The following is a 27,331-nucleotide window of genomic DNA, read 5'->3' on the forward strand; positions in this document are numbered from 1 at the left end:
CTCAGAAGAGTATAACTTATTCTGCAGTTGTTCCAAGTTTTTGACTTATGCCTAGTGTTTACCCAAAAGCAAGACATTCCCTGAGCGGGAATCAAACCCAGGCCGCGGTGGTAAAAGAACCGAATCCTAACCACTAGACCAACAGGGAGAGAGAAAAATACATTTCGCAAGCTAGGGGGCTAAACAGCGATTTTATTCCTCGGCTCACTTTTTGTCTATTTCCAAATGCAACTACTTGCAATCTAAGGGGATGTAGCTCAAAGACCTGGGGGCAATCCTTAGCAGCTCCAAGAAACCACCAAACTCAGCAGATTAATTTCTTAAAGGGAACATATGCTTCTGCCAAACCTCTGACCATCTAGGTGATGGCGTTTGACTAAATTTTTTATCCTTCGATAGCTCAGTTGGTAGAGCGGAGGACTGTAGGTGAAATTGCTGTAATCCTTAGGTCGCTGGTTCAAATCCGGCTCGAAGGATTGTACTTTTTCTTGTGGCTTACGCCAACTTTTTGACAGCAGTGTACCATGACATGTGCTTGACAAAAAAAAATATTTCCCCGAGAGAAGAAATCTTCACTTGTTGACCTTTGATAGGAATGTTGGTAGAGCAGCAGAGAGTTCTCGAGATTGCGACAGTCCGTATGTCGCTGACTCAGAAGAGTATAACTTATTCTGCAGTTGTTCCAAGTTTTTGACTTATGCCTAGTGTTTACCCAAAAGCAAGACATTCCCTGAGCGGGAATCAAACCCAGGCCGCGGTGGTAAAAGAACCGAATCCTAACCACTAGACCAACAGGGAGAGAGAAAAATACATTTCGCAAGCTAGGGGGCTAAACAGCGATTTTATTCCTCGGCTCACTTTTTGTCTATTCCCAAATGCAACTACTTGCAATCTAAGGGGATGTAGCTCAGAGGAATAGAGCATTAGTTGAACGTACGAAGACCTGGGGGCAATCCTTAGCAGCTCCAAGAAACCACCAAACTCAGCAGATTAATTTCTTAAAGAGAACATATGCTTCTGCCAAACCTCTGACCATCTAGGTGATGGCGTTTGACTACATTTTTTATCCTTCGATAGCTCAGTTGGTAGAGCGGAGGACTGTAGGTGAAATTGCTGTAATCCTTAGGTCGCTGGTTCAAATCCGGCTCGAAGGATTGTACTTTTTCTTGTGGCTTACGGCAACTTTTTGACAGCAGTGTACCATGACATGTGCTTGACAAAAATAAATATTTAACTGAGAGAAGAAATCTTCACTTGTTGACCTTTGATAGGAATGTTGGTAGAGCAGCAGAGAGTTCTCGAGATTGCGACAGTCCGTATGTCGCTGACTCAGAAGAGTATAACTTATTCTGCAGTTGTGCCAAGTTTTTGACTTATGCCTAGTGTTTCCCCAAAAGCAAGTCATTCCCTGAGCGGGAATCAAACCCAGGCCGCGGTGGTAAAAGAACCGAATCCTTACCACTAGACCAACAGGGAGAGAGAAAAATACATTTCGCAAGCTAGGGGGCTAAACAGCGATTTTATTCCTCTGCTCACTTTTTGTCTATTCCCAAATGCAACTACTTGCAATCTAAGGGGATGTAGCTCAGAGGAATAGAGCATTAGTTGAACGTACGAAGACCTGGGGGCAATCCTCAGCAGCTCCAAGAAACCACCAAACTCAGCAGATGAATTTCTTAAAGGGAACATATGCTTCTGCCAAACCTCTGACCATCTAGGTGATGGTGTTTGACTACATTTTTTATCCTTCGATAGCTCAGTTGGTAGAGCGGAGGACTGTAGGTGAAATTGCTTTAATCCTTAGGTCGCTTGTTCAAATCCGGCTCGAAGGATTGTACTTTTTCTTGTGCCTTACGCCAACATTTTGACAGCAGTGTACCATGACATGTGCTTGACAAAAAAATATTTTTCTCTGAGAGAAGAAATCTGCACTTGTTGACCTTTGATAGGAATGTTGGTAGAGCAGCAGAGAGTACTCGTGATTGCAACAGTCCTTTGGTCGCTGATTCAGAAGAGTATAACTTTTTCTGCAGTTGTGCCAAGTTTTTGACTTATGCCTAGTGTTTCCCCAAAAGCAAGTCATTCCCTGAGCGGGAATCAAACCCAGGCCGCGGTGGTAAAAGAACCGAATCCTAACCACTAGACCAACAGGGAGAGAGAAAAATACATTTCGCAAGCTAGGGGGCTAAACAGCGATTTTATTCCTCGGCTCACTTTTTGTCTATTTCCAAATGCAACTACTTGCAATCTAAGGGGATGTAGCTCAAAGACCTGGGGGCAATCCTTAGCAGCTCCAAGAAACCACCAAACTCAGCAGATTAGTTTCTTAAAGGGAACATATGCTTCTGCCAAACCTCTGACCATCTAGGTGATGGTGTTTGACTACATTTTTTATCCTTCGATAGCTCAGTTGGTAGAGCGGAGGACTGTAGGTGAAATTGCTTTAATCCTTAGGTCGCTTGTTCAAATCCGGCTCGAAGGATTGTACTTTTTCTTGTGCCTTACGCCAACATTTTGACAGCAGTGTACCATGACATGTGCTTGACAAAAAAATATTTTTCTCTGAGAGAAGAAATCTTCACTTGTTGACCTTTGATAGGAATGTTGGTAGAGCAGCAGAGAGTTCTCGAGATTGCAACAGTCCTTTGGTCGCTGATTCAGAAGAGTATAACTTTTTCTGCAGTTGTGCCAAGTTTTTGACTTATGCCTAGTGTTTCCCCAAAAGCAAGTCATTCCCTGAGCGGGAATCAAACCCAGGCCGCGGTGGTAAAAGAACCGAATCCTAACCACTAGACCAACAGGGAGAGAGAAAAATACATTTCGCAAGCTAGGGGGCTAAACAGCGATTTTATTCCTCGGCTCACTTTTTGTCTATTTCCAAATGCAACTACTTGCAATCTAAGGGGATGTAGCTCAAAGACCTGGGGGCAATCCTTAGCAGCTCCAAGAAACCACCAAACTCAGCAGATTAATTTCTTAAAGGGAACATATGCTTCTGCCAAACCTCTGACCATCTAGGTGATGGTGTTTGACTACATTTTTTATCCTTCGATAGCTCAGTTGGTAGAGCGGAGGACTGTAGGTGAAATTGCTTTAATCCTTAGGTCGCTTGTTCAAATCCGGCTCGAAGGATTGTACTTTTTCTTGTGCCTTACGCCAACATTTTGACAGCAGTGTACCATGACATGTGCTTGACAAAAAAATATTTTTCTCTGAGAGAAGAAATCTTCACTTGTTGACCTTTGATAGGAATGTTGGTAGAGCAGCAGAGAGTTCTCGAGATTGCAACAGTCCTTTGGTCGCTGATTCAGAAGAGTATAACTTTTTCTGCAGTTGTGCCAAGTTTTTGACTTATGCCTAGTGTTTCCCCAAAAGCAAGTCATTCCCTGAGCGGGAATCAAACCCAGGCCGCGGTGGTAAAAGAACCGAATCCTAACCACTAGACCAACAGGGAGAGAGAAAAATAAATTTCGCAAGCTAGGGGGCTAAACAGCGATTTTATTCCTCGGCTCACTTTTTGTCTATTTCCAAATGCAACTACTTGCAATCTAAGGGGATGTAGCTCAAAGACCTGGGGGCAATCCTTAGCAGCTCCAAGAAACCACCAAACTCAGCAGATTAATTTCTTAAAGGGAACATATGCTTCTGCCAAACCTCTGACCATCTAGGTGATGGCGTTTGACTACATTTTTTATCCTTCGATAGCTCAGTTGGTAGAGCGGAGGACTGTAGGTGAAATTGCTGTAATCCTTAGGTCGCTGGTTCAAATCCGGCTTGAAGGATTGTACTTTTTCTTGTGGCTTACGCCAACTTTTTGACAGCAGTGTACCATGACATGTGCTTGACAAAAAAATATCTTTCCCTGAGAGAAGAAATCTTCACTTGTTGACCTTTGATAGGAATGTTGGTAGAGCAGCAGAGAGTTCTCGAGATTGCAACAGTCCTTAGGTCGCTGATTCAGAAGAGTATAACTTTTTCTGCAGTTGTGCCAAGTTTTTGACTTATGCCTAGTGTTTCCCCAAAAGCAAGTCATTCCCTGAGCGGGAATCAAACCCAGGCCGCGGTGGTAAAAGAACCGAATCCTTACCACTAGACCAACAGGGAGAGAGAAAAATACATTTCGCAAGCTAGGGGGCTAAACAGCGATTTTATTCCTCGGCTCACTTTTTGTCTATTCCCAAATGCAACTACTTGCAATCTAAGGGGATGTAGCTCAGAGGACTAGAGCATTAGTTGAACGTACGAAGACCTGGGGGCAATCCTTAGCAGCTCCAAGAAACCACCAAACTCAGCAGATTAATTTCTTAAAGGGAACATATGCTTCTGCCAAACCTCTGACCATCTAGGTGATGGCGTTTGACTACATTTTTCATCCTTCGATAGCTCAGTTGGTAGAGCGGAGGACTGTAGGTGAAATTGCTGTAATCCTTAGGTTGCTGGTTCAAATCCGGCTCGAAGGATTGTACTTTTTCTTGTGGCTTACGCCAACTTTTTGACAGCAGTGTACCATGACATGTGCTTGACAAAAAAATATCTTTCCCTGAGAGAAGAAATCTTCACTTGTTGACCTTTGATAGGAATGTTGGTAGAGCACAAGAGAGTTCTCGAGATTGCAACAGTCCTTAGGTCGCTGATTCAGAAGAGTATAACTTTTTCTGCAGTTGTGCCAAGTTTTTGACTTATGCCTAGTGTTTCCCCAAAAGCAAGACATTCCCTGAGCGGGAATCAATCCCAGGCCGCGGTGGTAAAAGAACCGAATCTTTACCACTAGACCAACAGGGAGAGAAAAAAATACTTTTTGCAAGCTAGGGGGCTAAACAGCTATTTTATTCCTCGGCTCACTTTTTGTCTATTCCCAAATGCAACTACTTGCAATCTAAGGGGATGTAGCTCAGAGGACTAGAGCATTAGTTGAACGTACGAAGACCTGGGGGCAATCCTTAGCAGCTCCAAGAAACCACCAAACTCAGCAGATTAATTTCTTAAAGGGAACATATGCTTCTGCCAAACCTCTGACCATCTAGGTGATGGCGTTTGACTAAATTTTTTATCCTTCGATAGCTCAGTTGGTAGAGCGGAGGACTGTAGGTGAAATTGCTGTAATACTTAGGTCGCTGGTTCAAATCCGGCTCGAAGGATTGTACTTTTTCTTGTGGCTTACGCCAACTTTTTGACAGCAGTGTACCATGACATGTGCTTGACAAAAAAATATCTTTCCCTGAGAGAAGAAATCTTCACTTGTTGACCTTTGATAGGAATGTTGGTAGAGCAGCAGAGAGTTCTCGAGATTGCAACAGTCCTTAGGTCGCTGATTCAGAAGAGTATAACTTTTTCTGCAGTTGTGCCAAGTTTTTGACTTATGCCTAGTGTTTCCCCAAAAGCAAGTCATTCCCTGAGCGGGAATCAAACCCAGGCCGCGGTGGTAAAAGAACCGAATCCTTACCACTAGACCAACAGGGAGAGAGAAAAATACATTTCGCAAGCTAGGGGGCTAAACAGCTATTTTATTCCTTGGCTCACTTTTTGTCTATTCCCAAATGCAACTACTTGCAATCTAAGGGGATGTAGCTCAGAGGACTAGAGCATTAGTTGAACGTACGAAGACCTGGGGGTAATCCTTAGCAGCTCCAAGAAACCACCAAACTCAGCAGATTAATTTCTTAAAGGGAACATATGCTTCTGCCAAACCTCTGACCCTCTAGGTGATGGCGTTTGACTACATTTTTTATCCTTCGATAGCTCAGTTGGTAGAGCGGAGGACTGTAGGTGAAATTGCTGTAATACTTAGGTCGCTGGTTCAAATCCGGCTCGAAGGATTGTACTTTTTCTTGTGGCTTACGCCAACTTTTTGACAGCAGTGTACCATGACATGTGCTTGACAAAAAATATCTTTCCCTGAGAGAAGAAATCTTCACTTGTTGACCTTTGATAGGAATGTTGGTAGAGCAGCAGAGAGTTCTCGAGATTGCAACAGTCCTTAGGTCGCTGATTCAGAAGAGTATAACTTTTTCTGCAGTTGTGCCAAGTTTTTGACTTATGCCTAGTGTTTCCCCAAAAGCAAGTCATTCCCTGAGCGGGAATCAAACCCAGGCCGCGGTGGTAAAAGAACCGAATCCTTACCACTAGACCAACAGGGAGAGAGAAAAATACATTTCGCAAGCTAGGGGGCTAAACAGCGATTTTATTCCTCGGCTCACTTTTTGTCTATTCCCAAATGCAACTACTTGCAATCTAAGGGGATGTAGCTCAGAGGACTAGAGCATTAGTTGAACGTACGAAGACCTGGGGGCAATCCTTAGCAGCTCCAAGAAACCACCAAACTCAGCAGATTAATTTCTTAAAGGGAACATATGCTTCTGCCAAACCTCTGACCATCTAGGTGATGGCGTTTGACTACATTTTTTATCCTTCGATAGCTCAGTTGGTAGAGCGGAGGACTGTAGGTGAAATTGCTGTAATCCTTAGGTCGCTGGTTCAAATCTGTCTCGAAGGATTGTACTTTTTCTTGTGGCTTACGCCAACTTTTTGACAGCAGTGTACCATGACATGTGCTTGACAAAAAAATATCTTTCCCTGAGAGAAGAAATCTTCACTTGTTGACCTTTGATAGGAATGTTGGTAGAGCAGCAGAGAGTTCTCGAGATTGCAACAGTCCTTAGGTCGCTGACTCAGAAGAGTATAACTTTTTCTGCAGTTGCGCCAAGTTTTTGACTTATGCCTAGTGTTTCCCCAAAAGCAAGTCATTCCCTGAGCGGGAATCAAACCCAGGCCGCGGTGGTAAAAGAACCGAATCCTTACCACTAGACCAACAGGGAGAGAGAAAAATAAATTTCGCAAGGTAGGGGGCTAAACAGCGATTTTATTCCTCGGCTCACTTTTTGTCTATTCCCAAATGCAACTACTTGCAATCTAAGGGGATGTAGCTCAGAGGACTAGAGCATTAGTTGAACGTACGAAGACCTGGGGGCAATCCTTAGCAGCTCCAAGAAACCACCAAACTCAGCAGATTAATTTCTTAAAGGGAACATATGCTTCTGCCAAACCTCTGACCATCTAGGTGATGGCGTTTGACTACATTTTTTATCCTTCGATAGCTAAATTGGTAGAGCGGAGGACTGTAGGTGAAATTGCTGTAATCCTTAGGTAGCTGGTTCAAATCCGGCTCGAAGGATTGTACTTTTTCTTGTGGCTTACGCCAACTTTTTGACAGCAGTGTACCATGACATGTGCTTGACAAAAAAATATCTTTCCCTGAGAGAAGAAATCTTCACTTGTTGACCTTTGATAGGAATGTTGGTAGAGCAGCAGAGAGTTCTCGAGATTGCAACAGTCCTTAGGTCGCTGATTCAGAAGAGTATAACTTTTTCTGCAGTTGTGCCAAGTTTTTGACTTATGCCTAGTGTTTCCCCAAAAGCAAGTCATTCCCTGAGCGGGAATCAAACCCAGGCCGCGGTGGTAAAAGAACCGAATCCTTACCACTAGACCAACAGGGAGAGAGAAAAATACATTTCGCAAGCTAGGGGGCTAAACAGCGATTTTATTCCTCGGCTCACTTTTTGTCTATTCCCAAATGCAACTACTTGCAATCTAAGGGGATGTAGCTCAGAGGACTAGAGCATTAGTTGAACGTACGAAGACCTGGGGGCAATCCTTAGCAGCTCCAAGAAACCACCAAACTCAGCAGATTAATTTCTTAAAGGGAACATATGCTTCTGCCAAACCTCTGACCATCTAGGTGATGGCGTTTGACTACATTTTTTATCCTTCGATAGCTCAGTTGGTAGAGCGGAGGACTGTAGGTGAAATTGCTGTAATCCTTAGGTCGCTGGTTCAAATCCGGCTCGAAGGATTGTACTTGTGGCTTACGCCAACTTTTTGACAGCAGTGTACCATGACATGTGCTTGACAAAAAAATATCTTTCCCTGAGAGAAGAAATCTTCACTTGTTGACCTTTGATAGGAATGTTGGTAGAGCAGCAGAGAGTTCTCGAGATTGCAACAGTCCTTAGGTCGCTGACTCAGAAGAGTATAACTTTTTCTGCAGTTGTGCCAAGTTTTTGACTTATGCCTAGTGCTTACCCAAAAGCAAGTCATTCCCTGAGCGGGAATCAAACCCAGGCCTTGGTGGTAAAAGAACCGAATCCTAACCACTAGACCAACAGGGAGAGAGAAAAATACTTTTTGCAAGCTAGGGGGCTAAACAGCTATTTTATTCCTTGGCTCACTTTTTGTCTATTCCCAAATGCAACTACTTGCAATCTAAGGGGATGTAGCTCAGAGGACTAGAGCATTAGTTGAACGTACGAAGACCTGGGGGCAATCCTTAGCAGCTCCAAGAAACCACCAAACTCAGCAGATTCATTTCTTAAAGGGAACATATGCTTCTGCCAAACCTCTGACCATCTAGGTGATGGCGTTTGACTGCATTTTTTATCCTTCGATAGCTCAGTTGGTAGAGCGGAGGACTGTAGGTGAAATTGCTGTAATCCTTAGGTCGCTGGTTCAAATCCGGCTCGAAGGATTGTACTTTTTCTTGTGGCTTACGCCAACTTTTTGACAGCAGTGTACCATGACATGTGCTTGAGAAAAAAATATCTTTCCCTGAGAGAAGAAATCTTCACTTGTTGACCTTTGATAGGAATGTTGGTAGAGCAGCAGAGAGTTCTCGAGATTGCAACAGTCCTTAGGTCGCTGATTCAGAAGAGTATAACTTTTTCTGCAGTTGTGCCAAGTTTTTGACTTATGCCTAGTGTTTCCCCAAAAGCAAGTCATTCCCTGAGCGGGAATCAAACCCAGGCCGCGGTGGTAAAAGAACCGAATCCTTACCACTAGACCAACAGGGAGAGTGAAAAATACATTTCGCAAGCTAGGGGGCTAAACAGCGATTTTATTCCTCGGCTCACTTTTTGTCTATTCCCAAATGCAACTACTTGCAATCTAAGGGGATGTAGCTCAGAGGACTAGAGCATTAGTTGAACGTACGAAGACCTGGGGGCAATCCTTAGCAGCTCCAAGAAACCACCAAACTCAGCAGATTAATTTCTTAAAGGGAACATATGCTTCTGCCAAACCTCTGACCATCTAGGTGATGGCGTTTGACTACATTTTTTATCCTTCGATAGCTCAGTTGGTAGAGCGGAGGACTGTAGGTGAAATTGCTGTAATCCTTAGGTCGCTGGTTCAAATCCGACTCGAAGGATTGTACTTTTTCTTGTGGCTTACGCCAACTTTTTGACAGCAGTGTACCATGACATGTGCTTGACAAAAAAATATCTTTCCCTGAGAGAAGAAATCTTCACTTGTTGACCTTTGATAGGAATGTTGGTAGAGCAGCAGAGAGTTCTCGAGATTGCAACAGTCCTTAGGTCGCTGATTCAGAAGAGTATAACTTTTTCTGCAGTTGTGCCAAGTTTTTGACTTATGCCTAGTGTTTCCCCAAAAGCAAGTCATTCCCTGAGCTGGAATCAAACCCAGGCCGCGGTGGTAAAAGAACCGAATCTTTACCACTAGACCAACAGGGAGAGAGAAAAATACATTTCGCAAGCTAGGGGGCTAAACAGCGATTTTATTCCTCGGCTCACTTTTTGTCTATTCCCAAATGCAACTACTTGCAATCTAAGGGGATGTAGCTCAGAGGAATAGAGCATTAGTTGAACGTACGAAGACCTGGGGGCAAACCTCAGCAGCTCCAAGAAACCACCAAACTCAGCAGATTAATTTCTTAAAGGGAACATATGCTTCTGCCAAACCTCTGACCATCTAGGTGATGGCGTTTGACTACATTTGTTATCCTTCGATAGCTCAGTTGGTAGAGCGGAGGACTGTAGGTGAAATTGCTGTAATCCTTAGGTCGCTGGTTCAAATCCTGCTCGGAGGATTGTACTTTTTCTTGTGGCTTACGCCAACTTTTTGACAGCAGTGAACCATGACATGCGCTTGACAAAAAGATATCTTTCCCTGAGAGAAGAAATCTTCACTTGTTGACCTTTGATAGGAATGTTGGTAGAGCAGCAGAGAGTTCTCGAGATTGCAACAGTCCTTAGGTCGCTGACTCAGAAGAGTATAACTTTTTCTGCAGTTGTGCCAAGTTTTTGACTTATGCCTAGTGCTTACCCAAAAGCAAGTCATTCCCTGAGCGGGAATCAAACCCAGGCCTTGGTGGTAAAAGAACCGAATCCTAACCACTAGACCAACAGGGAGAGAGAAAAATACTTTTTGCAAGCTAGGGGGCTAAACAGCTATTTTATTCCTCGGCTCACTTTTTGTCTATTCCCAAATGCAACTACTTGCAATCTAAGGGGATGTAGCTCAGAGGACTAGAGCATTAGTTGAACGTACGAAGACCTGGGGGCAATCCTTAGCAGCTCCAAGAAACCACCAAACTCAGCAGATTAATTTCTTAAAGGGAGCATATGCTTCTGCCAAACCTCTGACCATCTAGGTGATGGCGTTTGACTACATTTTTTATCCTTCGATAGCTCAGTTGGTAGAGCGGAGGACTGTAGGTGAAATTGCTGTAATCCTTAGGTCGCTGGTTCAAATCCGGCTCGAAGGATTGTACTTTTTCTTGTGGCTTACGCCAACTTTTTGACAGCAGTGTACCATGACATGTGCTTGACAAAAAAATATCTTTCCCTGAGAGAAGAAATCTTCACTTGTTGACCTTTGATAGGAATGTTGGTAGAGCAGCAGAGAGTTCTCGAGATTGCAACAGTCCTTAGGTCGCTGATTCAGAAGAGTATAACTTTTTCTGCAGTTGTGCCAAGTTTTTGACTTATGCCTAGTGTTTCCCCAAAAGCAAGTCATTCCCTGAGCGGGAATCAAACCCAGGCCGCGGTGGTAAAAGAACCGAATCCTTACCACTAGACCAACAGGGAGAGAGAAAAATACATTTCGCAAGCTAGGGGGCTAAACAGCGATTTTATTCCTCGGCTCACTTTTTGTCTATTCCCAAATGCAACTACTTGCAATCTAAGGGGATGTAGCTCAGAGGACTAGAGCATTAGTTGAACGTACGAAGACCTGGGGGCAATCCTTAGCAGCTCCAAGAAACCACCAAACTCAGCAGATTAATTTCTTAAAGGGAACATATGCTTCTGCCAAACCTCTGACCATCTAGGTGATGGCGTTTGACTACATTTTTTATCCTTCGATAGCTCAGTTGGTAGAGCGGAGGACTGTAGGTGAAATTGCTGTAATCCTTAGGTAGCTGGTTCAAATCCGGCTCGAAGGATTATACTTTTTCTTGTGGTTTACGCCAACTTTTTGACAGCAGTGAACCATGACATGTGCTTGACAAAAAAATATCTTTCCCTGAGAGAAGAAATCTTCACTTGTTGACCTTTGATAGGAATGTTGGTAGAGCAGCAGAGAGTTCTCGAGATTTCAACAGTCCTTAGGTCGCTGATTCAGAAGAGTATAACTTTTTCTGCAGTTGTGCCAAGTTTTTGACTTATGCCTAGTGTTGCCCCAAAAGCAAGTCATTCCCTGAGCGGGAATCAAACCCAGGCAGCGGTGGTAAAAGAACCGAATCCTAACCACTAGACCAACAGGGAGATTGAAAAATACATTTTGCAAGCTAGGGGGCTAAACAGCGATTTTATTCCTCGGCTCACTTTTTATCTATTCCCAAATGCAACTACTTGCAATCTAAGGGGATGTAGCTCAGAGGACTAGAGCATTAGTTGAACGTACGAAGACCTGGGGGCAATCCTTAGCAGCTCCAAGAAACCACCAAACTCAGCAGATTAATTTCTTAAAGGGAACATATGCTTCTGCCAAACCTCTGACCATCTAGGTGATGGCGTTTGACTACATTTTTTATCCTTCGATAGCTCAGTTGGTAGAGCGGAGGACTGTAGGTGAAATTGCTGTAATCCTTAGGTCGCTGGTTCAAATCCGGCTCGAAGGATTGTACTTGTGGCTTACGCCAACTTTTTGACAGCAGTGTACCATGACATGTGCTTGACAAAAAAATATCTTTCCCTGAGAGAAGAAATCTTCACTTGTTGACCTTTGATAGGAATGTTGGTAGAGCAGCAGAGAGTTCTCGAGATTGCAACAGTCCTTAGGTCGCTGACTCAGAAGAGTATAACTTTTTCTGCAGTTGTGCCAAGTTTTTGACTTATGCCTAGTGCTTACCCAAAAGCAAGTCATTCCCTGAGCGGGAATCAAACCCAGGCCTTGGTGGTAAAAGAACCGAATCCTAACCACTAGACCAACAGGGAGAGAGAAAAATACTTTTTGCAAGCTAGGGGGCTAAACAGCTATTTTATTCCTTGGCTCACTTTTTGTCTATTCCCAAATGCAACTACTTGCAATCTAAGGGGATGTAGCTCAGAGGACTAGAGCATTAGTTGAACGTACGAAGACCTGGGGGCAATCCTTAGCAGCTCCAAGAAACCACCAAACTCAGCAGATTAATTTCTTAAAGGGAACATATGCTTCTGCCAAACCTCTGACCATCTAGGTGATGGCGTTTGACTGCATTTTTTATCCTTCGATAGCTCAGTTGGTAGAGCGGAGGACTGTAGGTGAAATTGCTGTAATCCTTAGGTCGCTGGTTCAAATCCGGCTCGAAGGATTGTACTTTTTCTTGTGGCTTACGCCAACTTTTTGACAGCAGTGTACCATGACATGTGCTTGAGAAAAAAATATCTTTCCCTGAGAGAAGAAATCTTCACTTGTTGACCTTTGATAGGAATGTTGGTAGAGCAGCAGAGAGTTCTCGAGATTGCAACAGTCCTTAGGTCGCTGATTCAGAAGAGTATAACTTTTTCTGCAGTTGTGCCAAGTTTTTGACTTATGCCTAGTGTTTCCCCAAAAGCAAGTCATTCCCTGAGCGGGAATCAAACCCAGGCCGCGGTGGTAAAAGAACCGAATCCTTACCACTAGACCAACAGGGAGAGTGAAAAATACATTTCGCAAGCTAGGGGGCTAAACAGCGATTTTATTCCTCGGCTCACTTTTTGTCTATTCCCAAATGCAACTACTTGCAATCTAAGGGGATGTAGCTCAGAGGACTAGAGCATTAGTTGAACGTACGAAGACCTGGGGGCAATCCTTAGCAGCTCCAAGAAACCACCAAACTCAGCAGATTAATTTCTTAAAGGGAACATATGCTTCTGCCAAACCTCTGACCATCTAGGTGATGGCGTTTGACTACATTTTTATCCTTCGATAGCTCAGTTGGTAGAGCGGAGGACTGTAGGTGAAATTGCTGTAATCCTTAGGTCGCTGGTTCAAATCCGGCTCGAAGGATTGTACTTTTTCTTGTGGCTTACGCCAACTTTTTGACAGCAGTGTACCATGACATGTGCTTGACAAAAAAATATCTTTCCCTGAGAGAAGAAATCTTCACTTGTTGACCTTTGATAGGAATGTTGGTAGAGCAGCAGAGAGTTCTCGAGATTGCAACAGTCCTTAGGTCGCTGATTCAGAAGAGTATAACTTTTTCTGCAGTTGTGCCAAGTTTTTGACTTATGCCTAGTGTTTCCCCAAAAGCAAGTCATTCCCTGAGCTGGAATCAAACCCAGGCCGCGGTGGTAAAAGAACCGAATCTTTACCACTAGACCAACAGGGAGAGAGAAAAATACATTTCGCAAGCTAGGGGGCTAAACAGCGATTTTATTCCTCGGCTCACTTTTTGTCTATTCCCAAATGCAACTACTTGCAATCTAAGGGGATGTAGCTCAGAGGAATAGAGCATTAGTTGAACGTACGAAGACCTGGGGGCAAACCTCAGCAGCTCCAAGAAACCACCAAACTCAGCAGATTAATTTCTTAAAGGGAACATATGCTTCTGCCAAACCTCTGACCATCTAGGTGATGGCGTTTGACTACATTTGTTATCCTTCGATAGCTCAGTTGGTAGAGCGGAGGACTGTAGGTGAAATTGCTGTAATCCTTAGGTCGCTGGTTCAAATCCTGCTCGGAGGATTGTACTTTTTCTTGTGGCTTACGCCAACTTTTTGACAGCAGTGAACCATGACATGCGCTTGACAAAAAGATATCTTTCCCTGAGAGAAGAAATCTTCACTTGTTGACCTTTGATAGGAATGTTGGTAGAGCAGCAGAGAGTTCTCGAGATTGCAACAGTCCTTAGGTCGCTGACTCAGAAGAGTATAACTTTTTCTGCAGTTGTGCCAAGTTTTTGACTTATGCCTAGTGCTTACCCAAAAGCAAGTCATTCCCTGAGCGGGAATCAAACCCAGGCCTTGGTGGTAAAAGAACCGAATCCTAACCACTAGACCAACAGGGAGAGAGAAAAATACTTTTTGCAAGCTAGGGGGCTAAACAGCTATTTTATTCCTCGGCTCACTTTTTGTCTATTCCCAAATGCAACTACTTGCAATCTAAGGGGATGTAGCTCAGAGGACTAGAGCATTAGTTGAACGTACGAAGACCTGGGGGCAATCCTTAGCAGCTCCAAGAAACCACCAAACTCAGCAGATTAATTTCTTAAAGGGAACATATGCTTCTGCCAAACCTCTGACCATCTAGGTGATGGCGTTTGACTACATTTTTTATCCTTCGATAGCTCAGTTGGTAGAGCGGAGGACTGTAGGTGAAATTGCTGTAATCCTTAGGTCGCTGGTTCAAATCCGGCTCGAAGGATTGTACTTTTTCTTGTGGCTTACGCCAACTTTTTGACAGCAGTGTACCATGACATGTGCTTGACAAAAAAATATCTTTCCCTGAGAGAAGAAATCTTCACTTGTTGACCTTTGATAGGAATGTTGGTAGAGCAGCAGAGAGTTCTCGAGATTGCAACAGTCCTTAGGTCGCTGATTCAGAAGAGTATAACTTTTTCTGCAGTTGTGCCAAGTTTTTGACTTATGCCTAGTGTTTCCCAAAAGCAAGTCATTCCCTGAGCGGGAATCAAACCCAGGCCGCGGTGGTAAAAGAACCGAATCCTTACCACTAGACCAACAGGGAGAGAGAAAAATACATTTCGCAAGCTAGGGGGCTAAACAGCGATTTTATTCCTCGGCTCACTTTTTGTCTATTCCCAAATGCAACTACTTGCAATCTAAGGGGATGTAGCTCAGAGGACTAGAGCATTAGTTGAACGTACGAAGACCTGGGGGCAATCCTTAGCAGCTCCAAGAAACCACCAAACTCAGCAGATTAATTTCTTAAAGGGAACATATGCTTCTGCCAAACCTCTGACCATCTAGGTGATGGCGTTTGACTACATATTTATCCTTCGATAGCTCAGTTGGTAGAGCGGAGGACTGTAGGTGAAATTGCTGTAATCCTTAGGTCGCTGGTTCAAATCCGGCTCGAAGGATTGTACTTTTTCTTGTGGCTTACGCCAACTTTTTGACAGCAGTGTACCATGACATGTGCTTGACAAAAAAATATCTTTCCCTGAGAGAAGAAATCTTCACTTGTTGACCTTTGATAGGAATGTTGGTAGAGCAGCAGAGAGTTCTCGAGATTGCAACAGTCCTTAGGTCGCTGATTCAGAAGAGTATAACTTTTTCTGCAGTTGTGCCAAGTTTTTGACTTATGCCTAGTGTTTCCCCAAAAGCAAGTCATTCCCTGAGCTGGAATCAAACCCAGGCCGCGGTGGTAAAAGAACCGAATCTTTACCACTAGACCAACAGGGAGAGAGAAAAATACATTTCGCAAGCTAGGGGGCTAAACAGCGATTTTATTCCTCGGCTCACTTTTTGTCTATTCCCAAATGCAACTACTTGCAATCTAAGGGGATGTAGCTCAGAGGAATAGAGCATTAGTTGAACGTACGAAGACCTGGGGGCAAACCTCAGCAGCTCCAAGAAACCACCAAACTCAGCAGATTAATTTCTTAAAGGGAACATATGCTTCTGCCAAACCTCTGACCATCTAGGTGATGGCGTTTGACTACATTTGTTATCCTTCGATAGCTCAGTTGGTAGAGCGGAGGACTGTAGGTGAAATTGCTGTAATCCTTAGGTCGCTGGTTCAAATCCTGCTCGGAGGATTGTACTTTTTCTTGTGGCTTACGCCAACTTTTTGACAGCAGTGAACCATGACATGCGCTTGACAAAAAGATATCTTTCCCTGAGAGAAGAAATCTTCACTTGTTGACCTTTGATAGGAATGTTGGTAGAGCAGCAGAGAGTTCTCGAGATTGCAACAGTCCTTAGGTCGCTGACTCAGAAGAGTATAACTTTTTCTGCAGTTGTGCCAAGTTTTTGACTTATGCCTAGTGCTTACCCAAAAGCAAGTCATTCCCTGAGCGGGAATCAAACCCAGGCCTTGGTGGTAAAAGAACCGAATCCTAACCACTAGACCAACAGGGAGAGAGAAAAATACTTTTTGCAAGCTAGGGGGCTAAACAGCTATTTTATTCCTCGGCTCACTTTTTGTCTATTCCCAAATGCAACTACTTGCAATCTAAGGGGATGTAGCTCAGAGGACTAGAGCATTAGTTGAACGTACGAAGACCTGGGGGCAATCCTTAGCAGCTCCAAGAAACCACCAAACTCAGCAGATTAATTTCTTAAAGGGAACATATGCTTCTGCCAAACCTCTGACCATCTAGGTGATGGCGTTTGACTACATTTTTTATCCTTCGATAGCTCAGTTGGTAGAGCGGAGGACTGTAGGTGAAATTGCTGTAATCCTTAGGTCGCTGGTTCAAATCCGGCTCGAAGGATTGTACTTTTTCTTGTGGCTTACGCCAACTTTTTGACAGCAGTGTACCATGACATGTGCTTGACAAAAAAATATCTTTCCCTGAGAGAAGAAATCTTCACTTGTTGACCTTTGATAGGAATGTTGGTAGAGCAGCAGAGAGTTCTCGAGATTGCAACAGTCCTTAGGTCGCTGATTCAGAAGAGTATAACTTTTTCTGCAGTTGTGCCAAGTTTTTGACTTATGCCTAGTGTTTCCCAAAAGCAAGTCATTCCCTGAGCGGGAATCAAACCCAGGCCGCGGTGGTAAAAGAACCGAATCCTTACCACTAGACCAACAGGGAGAGAGAAAAATACATTTCGCAAGCTAGGGGGCTAAACAGCGATTTTATTCCTCGGCTCACTTTTTGTCTATTCCCAAATGCAACTACTTGCAATCTAAGGGGATGTAGCTCAGAGGACTAGAGCATTAGTTGAACGTACGAAGACCTGGGGGCAATCCTTAGCAGCTCCAAGAAACCACCAAACTCAGCAGATTAATTTCTTAAAGGGAACATATGCTTCTGCCAAACCTCTGACCATCTAGGTGATGGCGTTTGACTACATTTTTTATCCTTCGATAGCTCATTTGGTAGAGCGGAGGACTGTAGGTGAAATTGCTGTAATCCTTAGGTCGCTGGTTCAAATCCGGCTCGAAGGATTGTACTTTTTCTTGTGGTTTACGCCAACTTTTTGACAGCAGTGTACCATGACATGTGCTTGACAAAAAAATATCTTTCCCTGAGAGAAGAAATCTTCACTTGTTGACCTTTGATAGGAATGTTGGTAGAGCAGCAGAGAGTTCTCGAGATTGCAACAGTCCTTAGGTCGCTGATTCAGAAGAGTATAACTTTTTCTGCAGTTGTGCCAAGTTTTTGACTTATGCCTAGTGTTTCCCCAAAAGCAAGTCATTCCCTGAGCTGGAATCAAACCCAGGCCGCGGTGGTAAAAGAACCGAATCTTTACCACTAGACCAACAGGGAGAGAGAAAAATACATTTCGCAAGCTAGGGGGCTAAACAGCGATTTTATTCCTCGGCTCACTTTTTGTCTATTCCCAAATGCAACTACTTGCAATCTAAGGGGATGTAGCTCAGAGGAATAGAGCATTAGTTGAACGTACGAAGACCTGGGGGCAAACCTCAGCAGCTCCAAGAAACCACCAAACTCAGCAGATTAATTTCTTAAAGGGAACATATGCTTCTGCCAAACCTCTGACCATCTAGGTGATGGCGTTTGACTACATTTTTTATCCTTCGATAGCTCAGTTGGTAGAGCGGAGGACTGTAGGTGAAATTGCTGTAATCCTTAGGTCGCTGGTTCAAATCCTGCTCGGAGGATTGTACTTTTTCTTGTGGCTTACGCCAACTTTTTGACAGCAGTGAACCATGACATGCGCTTGACAAAAAGATATCTTTCCCTGAGAGAAGAAATCTTCACTTGTTGACCTTTGATAGGAATGTTGGTAGAGCAGCAGAGAGTTCTCGAGATTGCAACAGTCCTTAGGTCGCTGATTCAGAAGAGTATAACTTTTTCTGCAGTTGTGCCAAGTTTTTGACTTATGCCTAGTGTTTCCCAAAAGCAAGTCATTCCCTGAGCGGGAATCAAACCCAGGCCGCGGTGGTAAAAGAACCGAATCCTTACCACTAGACCAACAGGGAGAGAGAAAAATACATTTCGCAAGCTAGGGGGCTAAACAGCGATTTTATTCCTCGGCTCACTTTTTGTCTATTCCCAAATGCAACTACTTGCAATCTAAGGGGATGTAGCTCAGAGGACTAGAGCATTAGTTGAACGTACGAAGACCTGGGGGCAATCCTTAGCAGCTCCAAGAAACCACCAAACTCAGCAGATTAATTTCTTAAAGGGAACATATGCTTCTGCCAAACCTCTGACCATCTAGGTGATGGCGTTTGACTACATTTTTTATCATTCGATAGCTCATTTGGTAGAGCGGAGGACTGTAGGTGAAATTGCTGTAATCCTTAGGTCGCTGGTTCAAATCCGGCTCGAAGGATTGTACTTTTTCTTGTGGTTTACGCCAACTTTTTGACAGCAGTGTACCATGACATGTGCTTGACAAAAAAATATCTTTCCCTGAGAGAAGAAATCTTCACTTGTTGACCTTTGATAGGAATGTTGGTAGAGCAGCAGAGAGTTCTCGAGATTGCAACAGTCCTTAGGTCGCTGATTCAGAAGAGTATAACTTTTTCTGCAGTTGTGCCAAGTTTTTGACTTATGCCTAGTGTTTCCCCAAAAGCAAGTCATTCCCTGAGCTGGAATCAAACCCAGGCCGCGGTGGTAAAAGAACCGAATCTTTACCACTAGACCAACAGGGAGAGAGAAAAATACATTTCGCAAGCTAGGGGGCTAAACAGCGATTTTATTCCTCGGCTCACTTTTTGTCTATTCCCAAATGCAACTACTTGCAATCTAAGGGGATGTAGCTCAGAGGAATAGAGCATTAGTTGAACGTACGAAGACCTGGGGGCAAACCTCAGCAGCTCCAAGAAACCACCAAACTCAGCAGATTAATTTCTTAAAGGGAACATATGCTTCTGCCAAACCTCTGACCATCTAGGTGATGGCGTTTGACTACATTTTTTATCCTTCGATAGCTCAGTTGGTAGAGCGGAGGACTGTAGGTGAAATTGCTGTAATCCTTAGGTCGCTGGTTCAAATCCTGCTCGGAGGATTGTACTTTTTCTTGTGGCTTACGCCAACTTTTTGACAGCAGTGAACCATGACATGCGCTTGACAAAAAGATATCTTTCCCTGAGAGAAGAAATCTTCACTTGTTGACCTTTGATAGGAATGTTGGTAGAGCAGCAGAGAGTTCTCGAGATTGCAACAGTCCTTAGGTCGCTGATTCAGAAGAGTATAACTTTTTCTGCAGTTGTGCCAAGTTTTTGACTTATGCCTAGTGCTTACCCAAAAGCAAGTCATTCCCTGAGCGGGAATCAAACCCAGGCCGCGGTGGTAAAAGAACCGAATCCTTACCACTAGACCAACAGGGAGAGTGAAAAATACATTTCGCAAGCTAGGGGGCTAAACAGCGATTTTATTCCTCGGCTCACTTTTTGTCTATTCCCAAATGCAACTACTTGCAATCTAAGGGGATGTAGCTCAGAGGACTAGAGCATTAGTTGAACGTACGAAGACCTGGGGGCAATCCTTAGCAGCTCCAAGAAACCACCAAACTCAGCAGATTAATTTCTTAAAGGGAACATATGCTTCTGCCAAACCTCTGACCATCTAGGTGATGGCGTTTGACTACATTTTTATCCTTCGATAGCTCAGTTGGTAGAGCGGAGGACTGTAGGTGAAATTGCTGTAATCCTTAGGTCGCTGGTTCAAATCCGGCTCGAAGGATTGTACTTTTTCTTGTGGCTTACGCCAACTTTTTGACAGCAGTGTACCATGACATGTGCTTGACAAAAAAATATCTTTCCCTGAGAGAAGAAATCTTCACTTGTTGACCTTTGATAGGAATGTTGGTAGAGCAGCAGAGAGTTCTCGAGATTGCAACAGTCCTTAGGTCGCTGATTCAGAAGAGTATAACTTTTTCTGCAGTTGTGCCAAGTTTTTGACTTATGCCTAGTGTTTCCCCAAAAGCAAGTCATTCCCTGAGCTGGAATCAAACCCAGGCCGCGGTGGTAAAAGAACCGAATCTTTACCACTAGACCAACAGGGAGAGAGAAAAATACATTTCGCAAGCTAGGGGGCTAAACAGCGATTTTATTCCTCGGCTCACTTTTTGTCTATTCCCAAATGCAACTACTTGCAATCTAAGGGGATGTAGCTCAGAGGAATAGAGCATTAGTTGAACGTACGAAGACCTGGGGGCAAACCTCAGCAGCTCCAAGAAACCACCAAACTCAGCAGATTAATTTCTTAAAGGGAACATATGCTTCTGCCAAACCTCTGACCATCTAGGTGATGGCGTTTGACTACATTTGTTATCCTTCGATAGCTCAGTTGGTAGAGCGGAGGACTGTAGGTGAAATTGCTGTAATCCTTAGGTCGCTGGTTCAAATCCTGCTCGGAGGATTGTACTTTTTCTTGTGGCTTACGCCAACTTTTTGACAGCAGTGAACCATGACATGCGCTTGACAAAAAGATATCTTTCCCTGAGAGAAGAAATCTTCACTTGTTGACCTTTGATAGGAATGTTGGTAGAGCAGCAGAGAGTTCTCGAGATTGCAACAGTCCTTAGGTCGCTGACTCAGAAGAGTATAACTTTTTCTGCAGTTGTGCCAAGTTTTTGACTTATGCCTAGTGCTTACCCAAAAGCAAGTCATTCCCTGAGCGGGAATCAAACCCAGGCCTTGGTGGTAAAAGAACCGAATCCTAACCACTAGACCAACAGGGAGAGAGAAAAATACTTTTTGCAAGCTAGGGGGCTAAACAGCTATTTTATTCCTCGGCTCACTTTTTGTCTATTCCCAAATGCAACTACTTGCAATCTAAGGGGATGTAGCTCAGAGGACTAGAGCATTAGTTGAACGTACGAAGACCTGGGGGCAATCCTTAGCAGCTCCAAGAAACCACCAAACTCAGCAGATTAATTTCTTAAAGGGAACATATGCTTCTGCCAAACCTCTGACCATCTAGGTGATGGCGTTTGACTACATTTTTTATCCTTCGATAGCTCAGTTGGTAGAGCGGAGGACTGTAGGTGAAATTGCTGTAATCCTTAGGTCGCTGGTTCAAATCTGGCTCGAAGGATTGTACTTTTTCTTGTGGCTTACGCCAACTTTTTGACAGCAGTGTACCATGACATGTGCTTGACAAAAAAATATCTTTCCCTGAGAGAAGAAATCTTCACTTGTTGACCTTTGATAGGAATGTTGGTAGAGCAGCAGAGAGTTCTCGAGATTGCAACAGTCCTTAGGTCGCTGATTCAGAAGAGTATAACTTTTTCTGCAGTTGTGCCAAGTTTTTGACTTATGCCTAGTGTTTCCCCAAAAGCAAGTCATTCCCTGAGCGGGAATCAAACCCAGGCCGCGGTGGTAAAAGAACCGAATCCTTACCACTAGACCAACAGGGAGAGAGAAAAATACATTTCGCAAGCTAGGGGGCTAAACAGCGATTTTATTCCTCGGCTCACTTTTTATCTATTCCCAAATGCAACTACTTGCAATCTAAGGGGATGTAGCTCAGAGGACTAGAGCATTAGTTGAACGTACGAAGACCTGGGGGCAATCCTTAGCAGCTCCAAGAAACCACCAAACTCAGCAGATTAATTTCTTAAAGGGAACATATGCTTCTGCCAAACCTCTGACCATCTAGGTGATGGCGTTTGACTACATTTTTTATCCTTCGATAGCTCAGTTGGTAGAGCGGAGGACTGTAGGTGAAATTGCTGTAATCCTTAGGTAGCTGGTTCAAATCCGGCTCGAAGGATTATACTTTTTCTTGTGGCTTACGCCAACTTTTTGACAGCAGTGAACCATGACATGTGCTTGACAAAAAAATATCTTTCCCTGAGAGAAGAAATCTTCACTTGTTGACCTTTGATAGGAATGTTGGTAGAGCAGCAGAGAGTTCTCGAGATTTCAACAGTCCTTAGGTCGCTGATTCAGAAGAGTATAACTTTTTCTGCAGTTGTGCCAAGTTTTTGACTTATGCCTAGTGTTTCCCCAAAAGCAAGTCATTCCCTGAGCTGGAATCAAACCCAGGCCGCGGTGGTAAAAGAACCGAATCTTTACCACTAGACCAACAGGGAGAGAGAAAAATACATTTCGCAAGCTAGGGGGCTAAACAGCGATTTTATTCCTCGGCTCACTTTTTGTCTATTCCCAAATGCAACTACTTGCAATCTAAGGGGATGTAGCTCAGAGGAATAGAGCATTAGTTGAACGTACGAAGACCTGGGGGCAAACCTCAGCAGCTCCAAGAAACCACCAAACTCAGCAGATTAATTTCTTAAAGGGAACATATGCTTCTGCCAAACCTCTGACCATCTAGGTGATGGCGTTTGACTACATTTGTTATCCTTCGATAGCTCAGTTGGTAGAGCGGAGGACTGTAGGTGAAATTGCTGTAATCCTTAGGTCGCTGGTTCAAATCCTGCTCGGAGGATTGTACTTTTTCTTGTGGCTTACGCCAACTTTTTGACAGCAGTGAACCATGACATGCGCTTGACAAAAAGATATCTTTCCCTGAGAGAAGAAATCTTCACTTGTTGACCTTTGATAGGAATGTTGGTAGAGCAGCAGAGAGTTCTCGAGATTGCAACAGTCCTTAGGTCGCTGACTCAGAAGAGTATAACTTTTTCTGCAGTTGTGCCAAGTTTTTGACTTATGCCTAGTGCTTACCCAAAAGCAAGTCATTCCCTGAGCGGGAATCAAACCCAGGCCTTGGTGGTAAAAGAACCGAATCCTAACCACTAGACCAACAGGGAGAGAGAAAAATACTTTTTGCAAGCTAGGGGGCTAAACAGCTATTTTATTCCTCGGCTCACTTTTTGTCTATTCCCAAATGCAACTACTTGCAATCTAAGGGGATGTAGCTCAGAGGACTAGAGCATTAGTTGAACGTACGAAGACCTGGGGGCAATCCTTAGCAGCTCCAAGAAACCACCAAACTCAGCAGATTAATTTCTTAAAGGGAACATATGCTTCTGCCAAACCTCTGACCATCTAGGTGATGGCGTTTGACTACATTTTTTATCCTTCGATAGCTCAGTTGGTAGAGCGGAGGACTGTAGGTGAAATTGCTGTAATCCTTAGGTCGCTGGTTCAAATCCGGCTCGAAGGATTATACTTTTTCTTGTGGCTTACGCCAACTTTTTGACAGCAGTGAACCATGACATGTGCTTGACAAAAAAATATCTTTCCCTGAGAGAAGAAATCTTCACTTGTTGACCTTTGATAGGAATGTTGGTAGAGCAGCAGAGAGTTCTCGAGATTTCAACAGTCCTTAGGTCGCTGATTCAGAAGAGTATAACTTTTTCTGCAGTTGTGCCAAGTTTTTGACTTATGCCTAGTGTTGCCCCAAAAGCAAGTCATTCCCTGAGCGGGAATCAAACCCAGGCAGCGGTGGTAAAAGAACCGAATCCTAACCACTAGACCAACAGGGAGATTGAAAAATACATTTTGCAAGCTAGGGGGCTAAACAGCGATTTTATTCCTCGGCTCACTTTTTATCTATTCCCAAATGCAACTACTTGCAATCTAAGGGGATGTAGCTCAGAGGAATAGAGCATTAGTTGAACGTACGAAGACCTGGGGGCAATCCTTAGCAGCTCCAAGAAACCACCAAACTCAGCAGATTAATTTCTTAAAGGGAACATATGCTGCTGCCAAACCTCTGACCATCTAGGTGATGGCGTTTGACTAAATATTTTAACCTTCGATAGCTCAGTTGGTAGAGCGGAGGACTGTAGGTGAAATTGCTGTAATCCTTAGGTCGCTGGTTCAAATCCGGCTCGAAGGATTGTACTTTTTCTTGTGGCTTACGCCAACTTTTTGACAGCAGTGTACCATGACATGTGCTTGACAAAAAAATATCTTTCCCTGAGAGAAGAAATCTTCACTTGTTGACCTTTGATAGGAATGTTGGTAGAGCAGCAGAGAGTTCTCGAGATTGCAACAGTCCTTAGGTCGCTGATTCAGAAGAGTATAACTTTTTCTGCAGTTGTGCCAAGTTTTTGACTTATGCCTAGTGTTTCCCCAAAAGCAAGTCATTCCCTGAGCGGGAATCAAACCCAGGCCGCGGTGGTAAAAGAACCGAATCCTTACCACTAGACCAACAGGGAGAGAGAAAAATACATTTCGCAAGCTAGGGGGCTAAACAGCGATTTTATTCCTCGGCTCACTTTTTGTCTATTCCCAAATGCAACTACTTGCAATCTAAGGGGATGTAGCTCAGAGGACTAGAGCATTAGTTGAACGTACGAAGACCTGGGGGCAATCCTTAGCAGCTCCAAGAAACCACCAAACTCAGCAGATTAATTTCTTAAAGGGAACATATGCTTCTGCCAAACCTCTGACCATCTAGGTGATGGCGTTTGACTACATTTTTTATCCTTCGATAGCTCAGTTGGTAGAGCGGAGGACTGTAGGTGAAATTGCTGTAATCCTTAGGTAGCTGGTTCAAATCCGGCTCGAAGGATTATACTTTTTCTTGTGGCTTACGCCAACTTTTTGACAGCAGTGAACCATGACATGTGCTTGACAAAAAAATATCTTTCCCTGAGAGAAGAAATCTTCACTTGTTGACCTTTGATAGGAATGTTGGTAGAGCAGCAGAGAGTTCTCGAGATTGCAACAGTCCGTATGTCGCTGACTCAGAAGAGTATAACTTATTCTGCAGTTGTTCCAAGTTTTTGACTTATGCCTAGTGTTTACCCAAAAGCAAGTCATTCCCTGAGCAGGAATCAAACCCAGGCCGCGGTGGTAAAAGAACCGAATCCTTACCACTAGACCAACAGGGAGAGAGAAAAATACATTTCGCAAGCTAGGGGGCTAAACAGCGATTTTATTCCTCGGCTCACTTTTTGTCTATTCCCAAATGCAACTACTTGCAATCTAAGGGGATGTAGCTCAGAGGAATAGAGCATTAGTTGAACGTACGAAGACCTGGGGGCAATCCTTAGCAGCTCCAAGAAACCACCAAACTCAGCAGATTAATTTCTTAAAGGGAACATATGCTGCTGCCAAACCTCTGACCATCTAGGTGATGGCGTTTGACTACATTTTTTATCCTTCGATAGCTCAGTTGGTAGAGCGGAGGACTGTAGGTGAAATTGCTGTAATCCTTAGGTCGCTGGTTCAAATCCGGCTCGAAGGATTGTACTTTTTCTTGTGGCTTACGGCAACTTTTTGACAGCAGTGAACCATGACATGTGCTTGACAAAAAAATATCTTTCCCTGAGAGAAGAAATCTTCACTTGTTGACCTTTGATAGGAATGTTGGTAGAGCAGCAGAGAGTTCTCGAGATTGCAACAGTCCTTAGGTCGCTGATTCAGAAGAGTATAACTTTTTCTGCAGTTGTGCCAAGTTTTTGACTTATGCCTAGTGTTTCCCCAAAAGCAAGTCATTCCCTGAGCGGGAATCAAACCCAGGCCGCGGTGGTAAAAGAACCGAATCCTTACCACTAGACCAACAGGGAGAGAGAAAAATACATTTCGCAAGCTAGGGGGCTAAACAGCGATTTTATTCCTCGGCTCACTTTTTGTCTATTCCCAAATGCAACTACTTGCAATCTAAGGGGATGTAGCTCAGAGGAATAGAGCATTAGTTGAACGTACGAAGACCTGGGGGCAATCCTTAGCAGCTCCAAGAAACCACCAAACTCAGCAGATTAATTTCTTAAAGGGAACATATGCTGCTGCCAAACCTCTGACCATCTAGGTGATGGCGTTTGACTACATTTTTTATCCTTCGATAGCTCAGTTGGTAGAGCGGAGGACTGTAGGTGAAATTGCTGTAATCCTTAGGTCGCTGGTTCAAATCCGGCTCGAAGGATTGTACTTTTTCTTGTGGCTTACGGCAACTTTTTGACAGCAGTGAACCATGACATGTGCTTGACAAAAAAATATCTTTCCCTGAGAGAAGAAATCTTCACTTGTTGACCTTTGATAGGAATGTTGGTAGAGCAGCAGAGAGTTCTCGAGATTGCAACAGTCCTTAGGTCGCTGATTCAGAAGAGTATAACTTTTTCTGCAGTTGTGCCAAGTTTTTGACTTATGCCTAGTGTTTCCCCAAAAGCAAGTCATTCCCTGAGCGGGAATCAAACCCAGGCCGCGGTGGTAAAAGAACCGAATCCTTACCACTAGACCAACAGGGAGAGAGAAAAATACATTTCGCAAGCTAGGGGGCTAAACAGCGATTTTATTCCTCGGCTCACTTTTTATCTATTCCCAAATGCAACTACTTGCAATCTAAGGGGATGTAGCTCAGAGGAATAGAGCATTAGTTGAACGTACGAAGACCTCGGGGCAATCCTCAGCAGCTCCAAGAAACCACCAAACTCAGCAGATTAATTTCTTAAAGGGAACATATGCTTCTGCCAAACCTCTGACCATCTAGGTGATGGCGTTTGACTACATTTTTTATCCTTCGATAGCTCAGTTGGTAGAGCGGAGGACTGTAGGTGAAATTGCTGTAATCCTTAGGTCGCTGGTTCAAATCCGGCTCGAAGGATTGTACTTTTTCTTGTGGCTTACGGCAACTTTTTGACAGCAGTGAACCATGACATGTGCTTGACAAAAAAATATCTTTCCCTGAGAGAAGAAATCTTCACTTGTTGACCTTTGATAGGAATGTTGGTAGAGCAGCAGAGAGTTCTCGAGATTGCGACAGTCCGTATGTCGCTGACTCAGAAGAGTATAACTTATTCTGCAGTTGTTCCAAGTTTTTGACTTATGCCTAGTGTTTACCCAAAAGCAAGACATTCCCTGAGCGGGAATCAAACCCAGGCCGCGGTGGTAAAAGAACCGAATCCTAACCACTAGACCAACAGGGAGAGAGAAAAATACATTTCGCAAGCTAGGGGGCTAAACAGCGATTTTATTCCTCGGCTCACTTTTTGTCTATTTCCAAATGCAACTACTTGCAATCTAAGGGGATGTAGCTCAGAGGAATAGAGCATTAGTTGAACGTACGAAGACCTGGGGGCAATCCTTAGCATCTCCAAGAAACCACCAAACTCAGCAGATT

The 27,331-nt window shown here is 43.8% G+C and overlaps 1 protein-coding gene and 19 non-coding genes across 20 annotated transcripts in view; 19 read left to right on the forward strand and 1 right to left on the reverse strand.

The window, feature by feature from the left end:
- The window catches only part of LOC110516899 (uncharacterized), a 134,597-nt gene that overhangs the window by 16,740 nt on the left and 90,526 nt on the right, over window positions 1-27,331 (reverse strand). The window lies entirely within an intron of this gene.
- Window positions 390-476, forward strand: trnay-gua (transfer RNA tyrosine (anticodon GUA)). Its single transcript is given in 2 exon segments — window positions 390-426; window positions 441-476. It is a non-coding gene; the product is annotated as a tRNA-Tyr (tRNA).
- Window positions 1,068-1,154, forward strand: trnay-gua (transfer RNA tyrosine (anticodon GUA)). The gene is given in 2 exon segments: window positions 1,068-1,104; window positions 1,119-1,154. It is a non-coding gene; the product is annotated as a tRNA-Tyr (tRNA).
- Window positions 3,696-3,782, forward strand: trnay-gua (transfer RNA tyrosine (anticodon GUA)). The gene is given in 2 exon segments: window positions 3,696-3,732; window positions 3,747-3,782. It is a non-coding gene; the product is annotated as a tRNA-Tyr (tRNA).
- Window positions 4,374-4,460, forward strand: trnay-gua (transfer RNA tyrosine (anticodon GUA)). Its single transcript is given in 2 exon segments — window positions 4,374-4,410; window positions 4,425-4,460. It is a non-coding gene; the product is annotated as a tRNA-Tyr (tRNA).
- On the forward strand, window positions 7,763-7,849 carry trnay-gua (transfer RNA tyrosine (anticodon GUA)). Its single transcript is given in 2 exon segments — window positions 7,763-7,799; window positions 7,814-7,849. It is a non-coding gene; the product is annotated as a tRNA-Tyr (tRNA).
- On the forward strand, window positions 8,435-8,521 carry trnay-gua (transfer RNA tyrosine (anticodon GUA)). The gene is given in 2 exon segments: window positions 8,435-8,471; window positions 8,486-8,521. It is a non-coding gene; the product is annotated as a tRNA-Tyr (tRNA).
- On the forward strand, window positions 10,469-10,555 carry trnay-gua (transfer RNA tyrosine (anticodon GUA)). Its single transcript is given in 2 exon segments — window positions 10,469-10,505; window positions 10,520-10,555. It is a non-coding gene; the product is annotated as a tRNA-Tyr (tRNA).
- trnay-gua (transfer RNA tyrosine (anticodon GUA)) lies at window positions 11,825-11,911 on the forward strand. The gene is given in 2 exon segments: window positions 11,825-11,861; window positions 11,876-11,911. It is a non-coding gene; the product is annotated as a tRNA-Tyr (tRNA).
- trnay-gua (transfer RNA tyrosine (anticodon GUA)) lies at window positions 12,497-12,583 on the forward strand. Its single transcript is given in 2 exon segments — window positions 12,497-12,533; window positions 12,548-12,583. It is a non-coding gene; the product is annotated as a tRNA-Tyr (tRNA).
- Window positions 13,174-13,260, forward strand: trnay-gua (transfer RNA tyrosine (anticodon GUA)). Its single transcript is given in 2 exon segments — window positions 13,174-13,210; window positions 13,225-13,260. It is a non-coding gene; the product is annotated as a tRNA-Tyr (tRNA).
- On the forward strand, window positions 14,530-14,616 carry trnay-gua (transfer RNA tyrosine (anticodon GUA)). Its single transcript is given in 2 exon segments — window positions 14,530-14,566; window positions 14,581-14,616. It is a non-coding gene; the product is annotated as a tRNA-Tyr (tRNA).
- On the forward strand, window positions 15,206-15,292 carry trnay-gua (transfer RNA tyrosine (anticodon GUA)). The gene is given in 2 exon segments: window positions 15,206-15,242; window positions 15,257-15,292. It is a non-coding gene; the product is annotated as a tRNA-Tyr (tRNA).
- On the forward strand, window positions 16,562-16,648 carry trnay-gua (transfer RNA tyrosine (anticodon GUA)). The gene is given in 2 exon segments: window positions 16,562-16,598; window positions 16,613-16,648. It is a non-coding gene; the product is annotated as a tRNA-Tyr (tRNA).
- trnay-gua (transfer RNA tyrosine (anticodon GUA)) lies at window positions 19,949-20,035 on the forward strand. The gene is given in 2 exon segments: window positions 19,949-19,985; window positions 20,000-20,035. It is a non-coding gene; the product is annotated as a tRNA-Tyr (tRNA).
- trnay-gua (transfer RNA tyrosine (anticodon GUA)) lies at window positions 23,339-23,425 on the forward strand. The gene is given in 2 exon segments: window positions 23,339-23,375; window positions 23,390-23,425. It is a non-coding gene; the product is annotated as a tRNA-Tyr (tRNA).
- Window positions 24,017-24,103, forward strand: trnay-gua (transfer RNA tyrosine (anticodon GUA)). Its single transcript is given in 2 exon segments — window positions 24,017-24,053; window positions 24,068-24,103. It is a non-coding gene; the product is annotated as a tRNA-Tyr (tRNA).
- trnay-gua (transfer RNA tyrosine (anticodon GUA)) lies at window positions 25,373-25,459 on the forward strand. Its single transcript is given in 2 exon segments — window positions 25,373-25,409; window positions 25,424-25,459. It is a non-coding gene; the product is annotated as a tRNA-Tyr (tRNA).
- On the forward strand, window positions 26,051-26,137 carry trnay-gua (transfer RNA tyrosine (anticodon GUA)). The gene is given in 2 exon segments: window positions 26,051-26,087; window positions 26,102-26,137. It is a non-coding gene; the product is annotated as a tRNA-Tyr (tRNA).
- On the forward strand, window positions 26,729-26,815 carry trnay-gua (transfer RNA tyrosine (anticodon GUA)). The gene is given in 2 exon segments: window positions 26,729-26,765; window positions 26,780-26,815. It is a non-coding gene; the product is annotated as a tRNA-Tyr (tRNA).

This window comes from Oncorhynchus mykiss, chromosome 21, assembly GCF_057628025.1.
Source record: "Oncorhynchus mykiss isolate SJ-2025 chromosome 21, ASM5762802v1, whole genome shotgun sequence".
In the NCBI taxonomy this organism is placed as follows: domain Eukaryota; kingdom Metazoa; phylum Chordata; class Actinopteri; order Salmoniformes; family Salmonidae; genus Oncorhynchus; species Oncorhynchus mykiss.